This window comes from Peromyscus maniculatus, chromosome 21 (assembly GCF_049852395.1).
Source record: "Peromyscus maniculatus bairdii isolate BWxNUB_F1_BW_parent chromosome 21, HU_Pman_BW_mat_3.1, whole genome shotgun sequence".
Taxonomy (NCBI): Eukaryota; Metazoa; Chordata; class Mammalia; order Rodentia; family Cricetidae; genus Peromyscus; species Peromyscus maniculatus.
In genome coordinates, this window is record NC_134872.1 from 24536697 (window position 1) to 24544390 (window position 7694).

Consider the following 7694-nt stretch of genomic DNA (forward strand, 5'->3'; position numbering starts at 1 on the left):
AGTTGTGTGCATACACACAAGGGCAAACACAAACAGTACCAGTGTTCTGCTCAAACATGATTAGGAGCAGAAATCTGGAGTGACTAAAAATACATGGTTTGTAGACAATTTTAGCTTTAAGTCCTCTCCAGTCCTGCTGAGCAATCTTAACACACATGAACACAGGAGTATTTTGGAGACTTCAATCCCAGTCCTAAAGCTTCTCCAATGTGAATATTGTTCCTTATAGTCTGAAGGAACACACACTAATTTCACAAGAAGCACCAAACAGTTTTGTTGAAGCCATCTCTGCCTACCCACATGAACCCATTATAAATTATGTTTTCTCTTGAGGACCCTGAGTACAAAACAATAATACATAAGAAGCCCTATTGCTCACACCACTACACCATTTGGGAACGGTGCTGAAATAATATTAGACACATTATGTTCAGCTTTCTAACCTATAGAGCTGAGTAAGATAGATTACAATAAGCAGGCAGTGAAATGTAGCAGTTAAGCAGTCAGGGAATCACGAGATTAATTTCAGACTAATTATTTAAACTAAGTCTTAGTTTTCTCAACTGTAAAATGGGGATAATTATATTTACTGTGAAATGCGAACAGCTTTGCAGGACTTAAAATAGGTAACACAGACCAGCACAAAACATATTTGACACATAATGAACGTTCAATGAATCATGGTGAAGATTATGTGCAGTGCTCTGGCAAGTATCAGTCAAGAACTGGAACAAATGCCCATGGCTGTGATCTAAGGAGCTATGCAGACAAACCACTGCAGTGCGCCAGAAGAAATTAAATAAGGAAATATCCAGCAGACATTGACACACAGCTGGAAACCCAAGCTACAGTGTGATACTGGTTCACAAAATTTTCCTCCCACAGCACCAAGATTTTATCCGCTGCCTCAACATTTAGAAACCAAAATAATGATTAGTGATACAATTTTTCAAGCTGAGAAGTGAATTGGTGGGGAATCAAGTTTTAATATCATTCAAATAATGCCACAGAGGGATTCATCTATTTTAACTATAAACAAAACTACCAGCTTGTCCACAAAGATCAGACTTCATGGAGTGAAGCAATCATTGTTGACCAATTCCTAAACACAAAGTTGCACATACCATAGCAAAACCCAGATTATAGTGAAGAAAATCAGGTTATGTAATGAAAGCCTGGGTGTCAGGTGGACAGTGACATCATCGACATGTGTACATGTTAAGTCACAAGTCCTCCTTAAGAACTTTACAGGCAATATCATGATACACATGTATGTGTTGCTCTCTCTATATAAAATAATATACTTAAGCAAGTTAATTTCCCAGGATAATATATATGTCAAGTTCCACATCTGTCCCAAAATAAAGAGAACTGCTTCAGATAGAATTCCCTCAAGATAAAAAGCTGAAAAAGAAAACATTTGCTATTTATATGGTGCTTATATTTAGTTACCTGTAGAAATGGTTTTTGAATGCCTAAATTTATTTGCATTTCTGTAGAGACTGGGCATGTGATCACTGAAAGTGAGCAAGATTATGGTCGTCTGAGCGAAGACTGGGACAGCAAGGATAGAGAAGTGGGTGCATGCCATTGTGTCTAAAAAGTGTGGAACTAGAAGCGGGGGTTGAGATAGTAGGGCAAGAGTGTGTTAATTTAACACTCCTGGTAGAAAACAGGGCGGCTGGAGGGAAGAGGTCTCTGCATCAAAGATCTAAGTTTCATTGGAGGAGACAAATCTGGAGACAATGTATCAGTCAGATGCAGTAGTTGCATGCCTGGAACCCACAGCACTTGGGAGGTAAAGGTGAGAGGATCAAGAGATCAAGACCAGCCTGGAATAAAGAAGGTACTGAGGGAGGGAGGAACAATGGAGGTGATAGGGAAAAGAGGAGGAAAGTGGGGAGAAAGAGGAGGAGGGAGGGAGGGAGGGAGGGAGTCACAATACCTGTCTCTTATTTCATAAAATAGTAAGAGATAAAATCAATTTAAAAAATTGATGAAGTTTAGTTTTGTAGATGAACAAACAAAGGTAAGATTATAGGCCTCTGAATTCCGACACAGAATGAAGGGGACTAGAGTGTGAGAAAGGCTGTATTTCAAAGGATCCCTTCGTGAAATGTCTCTGTTGCCTCTCCCACCATACACCATACACAGACACACAAACAAAAGTGGCCAAAGCCCTTAAGTGCCATCGCTTCAACGACCTGGAAGGGAAGAGTCCCTGGCAGAGAGTGTGCGACTTTGTCAATCTCGAAGAGTTTCCCCCGTGAACTATGCTCACAGTGTGGGAATTCTGCTCCAACATAATTAGAGGAGAATATTTATATTTACTAAGGACTACAATTTAGAAATAACCCTTAACAGGAAAGCTGTTCTCATTGTTCATTCTGCATAGAGAAAAAGAGACTTTTGATTCTTTTCTTGCATGATGAACTGGCACAATACTTATTATCACATAGGATGTACAGGAATGCCTTTTAATTAGAACTTGAGAAATACATATGCATATTTACATAAGCATATTTTTATAAACAGATCTCACCCAGAGAATGTAAGGTCACAATGAGTTCCTAATCACAATTCAGAAACTTTAAAAGTTGTGCTTTTCCTTTATAAATATAGGATTAGATATTATATGTGCATGGGGGAAGACCATAATAACTGGTAGCTTTAACTATAAATCTTTTATATAAACAGCATATATTATTGATGTTGATACAGTTATTGGGGAAACCACTTCTAAGGCAAATAGCACTGATGTAAAAATAATAGTAGCTGATTGGAATTGAATATTTTCCTAAGGGAAATTGCCTAAGTAACTAGACAGAATTCTTTGTTAGAATAGCATTTGATGATTCTTTATCAGAGTAGGTTTTCATATACCTAAAACTCCATAAAATACATCTTAATAATAATTACCTCACTTAGAAAACAGTAACCTGGCCAGGTGGTAGTGGCGCATGCCTTTAATCCCAGCCCTCAAGAGGCAGAGGCAAGCAGACTTCTATGAGTTTGAGGCCAGCCTGGTCTACAAAGAGAGTTCCAGGACAGCCAGAGCTAAACAGAGAAAACCTGTCTTTAAAAAAAAAGAAAGAAAGAAAAAAGAAAACAGTGACCTAAGGGGCTAAAGGAAACTTGAAGTAATTATAGGTAAGACTTTTATCAGGTAGAAATGTATTGAAGGAAACTGTTCTCTCAAAGACAGAGGAGGAAGAATCTCAATGCTTTAGAGAAGGTACTGTGGAAACTAGCTGCAGTTCTGGGGAAATGGCAGCCTTATTCAAGTTAAATAACCTATTGCCCTTCCTAGAACCCTTTCTGCAATTCTGTTTATTTTCTTACTTACCAGCACTTCACTATTGAATACCTTAAGCACAGGGGAGAGCATATTAGAAGAACCAGAAGAAAAAGGAGAAGGAATGAGGGACAGAAAACAAGGGCTAAAGGAGAGAGAAAGGGGAGAAAGGAAAGGAGAGGGGAGGAAAGGAAAGGGGAGGGGAAGGGAGGGGAGGGGAGGAGGAGAGGAGAGAGAGAGGGAGGGAGGGAGGGAGGGAGAGAGAGAGAGAGAGAGAGAGAGAGAGAGAGAGAGAGAGATCAACATATACAGGTTAATCTGAAAACAAAAAAGAAAAAGGTTACATGGTCACACTTGACAATCCTGCCAAGGAATGGCAGATGCTCCTCTGCTGTACTTGGTAGCAGATGGGGTTGACACACATTGTTTCTGACCCTCACAGTATATGTTTGTTTAATGCCAGCTGGTAGTTTCTCCATCACCACTCAACCATCAGCCACACTGTAGTACAAGAATCCACCCCACCAACCAAGTCCAAAGTCAGCACAGATGGCAGGAGCCCCAGCAGTTAGTTCCCCAACCTCTGCAGCCAGTGTTCTACCTGACATCAAAAGTCTATGGAGCTTTTACATGCTGGTATTTTAGATCATCTAAACTAAAAGAAATGAGGTTGCTTCTACTCTGGTTCTTCTCTTCAGACAATGAGACTATCACAAGTTGTTATCTGCTGTGTTCCCAGACAACTGGCCCATTATGGAAAAGTAAAGACAATCACTCTTTCTGGTAAAAACCCAACACACACAGTACTGCGTATCGAAGTCATAGAAGAATAGATAAGAATAGAGTCAGGCATTATTACTTGAAGAGTGAGTATGTTACACAATTCACCTCTGACTTTCCCACTTCGATTCATTTAAGGATCTAGTATCACACATCAATAAAGTGTTGAGTGAATCCTACGATGTCGCTATGAAGAAGGAAATCCATCAAAAATATGTATAGCATTTTTCATGAGGGATCAGAAAGAATGATGTTCATATTATAGGTAATTAGGCATAAAACATTGCTACAGGTTAGCAATCACATTTAAAGTAAATCTCTGGGGAAATGGCTCAATAGATAAAGTACTTTGAATCTCCCAAATCCACATAAATGTTGGATGGTCATGGTAGCCCACCTGTTTTTCTAGCCTCTGAAGATAGAGACAGAAGATCTCCAGAGCAAGCTAACTAGCAAGGCTTCATCAGCAAGCTCTGGGTTTGATTTGAGAGACCCTGACTCAATGAATGAGAATGAAATGCAACCAAAGAGGGTTCTTGACATCAACTTTGGGGCTCCACTTTCACACACATACATGCATACCTCCACACATGTAAACATACACAAATATGCATACACACATACCCATGTATACACACCACATACATATGAAATTGAAAATATGTTTTAATTAAAAATTGAAATAAATATCTGATGAGTTGAAATTTAATGTCATTTGTAAGACTAAAAAGAAAATCACTGACTTTATTCTGTACATGAATCACTTGGTCTGGTCACTAACATTGGGTACTTCATATATGAACAGGGCTTAATGCATCTTTACCTATCTGGTTAGTCAATAAAAAAAAGAAGTTTGTTATTCATATAAGTATGAAATATTCATGAATAAGAAATTTGGAAACAAGTCGGGTGATGGTGGCACATGCCTTTAATCCCAGCACTTGGGAGGCAGAGGCAGGTGGATCTCTGTGAGTTCAAGGCCAGCCTGATCTACAGAGCGAGATCCAGGAAAGGTGCAAAGCTACACAGAGAAACCCTGTCTCAAAAAACCAAAAAAAAAAAAAAAAAAAAAAAAAAAGAGAGAGAGAGAAAAGAAAAAAAGAAATTTGGAAACAAATTTAATGCATTGACATAGTTTTAAAAAATTATCTCACCTTACCAATAAAAAGAACAGGGCAAAATTTTCATAATTCATGAAAAGTAGAATTGAACTCAAGTTGAAAAACTTTCTGAGTAAATACACGTAAATATGTATATTAACACCATATTTATAGACATCTTTAGAAATAGGTATATTTATGTATATATGCCCTACATTGGGAATGCAAATATGTTACAGTTATCTAAATCAACAGATCAACACAATTTATTAGTCAGAATTCAATTAAATTGTTTTAAAGCATTAGTTCTAGCTATTATATCATGAATATATGTATATGTGTATATATTATACATATCTACAGCTATACAAATTCATGTGAATATATATACTCCTTTAATGCATAAACATACACACACATAGATATACATATGCCCAATACTAACTCCTTTATTTTTAAAACCATTTAAGTCAACATAAAAAAATCTGTGGCATATTGCCATGTGGTGAGCGATTAGATTTTACTCACTGCTACATCTTTCCATGTCATTCTTGTGATAATAAAATTTCATTAACTTCAAGATTTACTTTTGATTGTAGAGGGAAAATACAAATATCTTTCTTAAGAACTGCTTTTAATAACTATCCCAATTTCATAAATATTAAATATAAACATGCCCTGACATTAAGACAATATATCCATGTATAAGGTTTATCAAATAATATATACTCAACAATAAAGAAAAATGTGGGATTTTTAAATACAAAATCAGAGTTAGCCACCTAGTTGCTATGATTCAAAGTAGGACTTTGTCTTCTAGAGACCAGCATCCACTAGACAAAATAAATGTATCAGGAAAATGTGTGTGTGTACAAAAACACACAGAGAATAAGTATATCATCGTATATTATTTGCCAAAATTTAACCATGGGCATCCCAAACTCTTCACAGTAGATTTAACTCTGTAAACCAGGAGGTATCCCAAATAAATTCGAGAGGTGTACACTTCTACAGTTAATAAAAACAACTGCAATCCTGCAGATATGTGACCACAGCACATCACCAAGGACCAATTTCCCAGAAGTTGATATGTGAAACTATGCACCCGATAATGGTTCTAAGTTTTTCTCTCCTATAGCTTAAATATACTCTCGCTGCACAATTATTTTTAGATGATAGTATTCTAGTTATCAGAGAGAACTCATCTGTAACAAAAGAAGTCTGGTTTTAAGTACAAGTATCTTACTTTGCCGCTATGCACCATCTGGGGGGCCTTCCAGCGGCCATGATTGTTTGTATTCGATTCATGTGCCACATAATTTCATATTTGAAATTTCAGAATTCCACAAACTAGGAAACACAGGAGTTTAACTGGGTGAACTGGATTATACTTCTGTCTCCAGGGACTGAGACCTACACATTTGACACATTGAAATACTCACCATTAAATGATCTCAAAGAAAAACCATGTTTGTACTGAAAGAGGAAATAAGGAAGCAATACTTTTTTTTTTAACAAAAGGAGAGACAAAGATGCCTAAGAGGTCAGGGGTAGAAAAAGAGATGGAAGGAGTTTTATCCCTGGAAAGGAGAGGGCAGACAGTGAAGAAGCAGGTAATGAAGACTCGACATTCTATCTCCCTTGGCTTCGTGCTCTTATCTGAGATTAGAAAAGCATTTAGTCTGATGTGCACAAACGTTTTATCCACTTGCCAAACAAGAATGGTACAAGTTTTCATTCAAAGAAATTCAGCCATGTGAATTAGCAATTATAGTGTTGTTTTCTGAGTTGATAACACAACACTGGGGACTGATTGAGTTATAAATAAGGGTGGTTTACTTGGGCTTAAAGGTTCCAGAGGTGAAAAGTTTCAAGGCTTTAATGTAGTGACAGCCTTCTTGCTGGCTGAGTACAGATCTTCACATGGTAAGAGTCAGGGACTGTGTGGGTTCCTTTAAGGTCCCTTCTGCTGCATCTCTGTCTCTTCCTATATAAGGCCACAGGACTCAATATTTGGAAGTGTAACTCTAATGACTATTCAACTTTACTCAGTTCAACTCTACTCATCTCCCAGAAATCCCAGCTCTAAACACAAATCAGGTTGTTCCATCTTAATACACCACAGGGAAACGTAAATGTCAAGACCTGAGGATTGGGAGGACCCTTAAATGGTGTATATACCACAGCAGACAAAGTAAGATCAGGGCTAAAGGCTCCTCAATGATGCCACAACTTTTTGTCTCATCAAGAAACTAAGAAGCGATGTTCTCTAGACTTTGGCATCTAAGACTAGTTGTACCTAAGACAACTGTTGTCTCTCACCTGTGTTCCCTTCTGTCCATCATCATCGGAGTTACTTCTGTTGCCCACACTCTGTAGCATCTTTGATTAGTAAAGATGCCCTTCCCTAGCTGGACCACTAGTCCTTCAGAGCAGCTTCATTCTCGGCAGCCTGGTCGACCTTTTACAGAAGTCATAGGTCTGTTTTTCTGGGTTGACTCTGTGCCCTAGCCTTTAGA

The 7694-nt window shown here is 37.9% G+C and overlaps 2 protein-coding genes across 11 annotated transcripts in view; one reads left to right on the plus strand and one right to left on the minus strand.

Annotated features, from left to right (window-relative positions):
* Ctnna3 (catenin alpha 3) overlaps window positions 1–7694 on the minus strand; it is a 1515753-nt gene that overhangs the window by 1052681 nt on the left and 455378 nt on the right. The gene's annotated exons all lie outside the window — the stretch shown is intronic.
* Window positions 1–7694, plus strand: part of Lrrtm3 (leucine rich repeat transmembrane neuronal 3) — a 192181-nt gene that overhangs the window by 162338 nt on the left and 22149 nt on the right. The window lies entirely within an intron of this gene.